Source organism: Littorina saxatilis, linkage group LG9, assembly GCF_037325665.1.
Source record: "Littorina saxatilis isolate snail1 linkage group LG9, US_GU_Lsax_2.0, whole genome shotgun sequence".
NCBI classification, from domain to species: domain Eukaryota; kingdom Metazoa; phylum Mollusca; class Gastropoda; order Littorinimorpha; family Littorinidae; genus Littorina; species Littorina saxatilis.
In genome coordinates, this window is record NC_090253.1 from 19,359,672 (window position 1) to 19,361,364 (window position 1,693).

Below are 1,693 nucleotides of genomic sequence, written 5' to 3' on the forward strand. Positions count from 1 at the left end.
AGGGGTGGATGATGGCTTCAGTCCACGCTTCAGGGTAAACTCCAGAGGAAAAAATAGCATTAAACAGTTGGACCAAAAAAGGAATAATATGAGCATGTGCACATTTGAAGACTTCTGGTATGACTCCATCAGGTCCAGCAGCTTTATTGGCTTTTAAGTGATCGATAGCTGCCTTAACCTCTTGGAAGGTTATGCCAGAGTTCAAAGTTTCATTTTCCGGACTGGTTTTTCCTTCATGAGACTCACTATGACAGGTAAGCTCTTCACTTTCATTTACATGCGCAACATTATTTGCATTGAACACATTCTTGAAGTGCTCCAGCCACTGATCATTTGTAATATCGCTCCTCAATGCACTTTTTCTAGAAAACCGTTTAACGTTTTTCCAAAATTTTGGGGAATCATTAAAACAGCTTTCTAATTCTTCTCTGCATTTCTGCTTATACTGGGGTTTTTTCTCGTCAAGCAATTTCTTATAAACCTTTCGAGTTTCACAATAGGATTCTCTGTCTGAGGGGCGAAGCGTGCTTCTGGATTGGCGTAGAGACCTTCTGGTATCCCTTCTTTTATCCTCGCATTCCTTATCAAACCAGGCACTACCAGTGCTATTACTTTTCTGGGGGTTATGTCTGACGACAAGGCAATCTGCGACTGAATTAAGCACAGATGTAAATGTATTTACTGCTTCATCAATACTAACATCAATCAAATTAGAGGCTTTTTCAAGCTCAGCAAGACTTTCAGGCTGATTCAGCTTATTCATAAATCTAGCCTGTTTTTCTTCTGACCATTTCATTTTGTACACGAAGAAGCAGCTATCTATATTTTGCCTTGTGTCTTGCTGTAATGCATGTTTTATAGTACAGGAAACAGGCATGTGCTTCGAATCAATTCGGTCAAGAACACACATTTTGTCAACCAAAGAAGCCAAAGAACAAGATACAATAAAATAACCAATCACGCTGCTGCTGTTTGATGTTATGTACGTGAGACGACCGTTTCTATCACCATCAAAAGCCCCATTTAATATGTGCATATCTAGACTAGAACACAGATCTAACAATCTTCTTCCGAATGGATTGACATCTGGGTCTTGGGACGAACGCTGAGAATAATGGCAGCCTTCAAAGCTGCTTGTGGACCAAAGATCACCATCTACATTTACACCGCAGTCTGACTCTAAGTCGTAGAATGGAGCGACTTTAGAACCGGTTCTGGCATTAAAGTCTCCACACATGATAAAAGCTGCATCATCTTTCTTTTCTAAAATATCCAGCAAACACTGATCAAGCATGGAAACACCATTATCAAAATCACTAGTATCATAAAAGGGACTGTTAATTGGCGGTAAATACGTGCTAACGAGGAACACATTGACATCTGTGCCAAACAAAACTCGGTCTGCTTCAAAAATAATGACGTTGTCGTTATCAACATCTACCCGCTTAAAATAGGGCAATACCTTATTTTTAATAAGAATAATAATCCCACCACTTCTTCGTCCTTTCTTTGAGAGTTTCTTCGCTGGAGCAACAAAACTAGTAAAGTCTGGAAGAGTGAGAGAGAGAGAGGGAGAGAGAGAGAGAGAGAGAGAGAGAGAGAGAGAGAGAGAGAGAGAGGGAGAGAGAGAGAGAGGGAGAGCGAGAGTGAGAGAGAGTGAGAGAGAGAGTGAGAGAGAGAGAGAGTGGGGGAG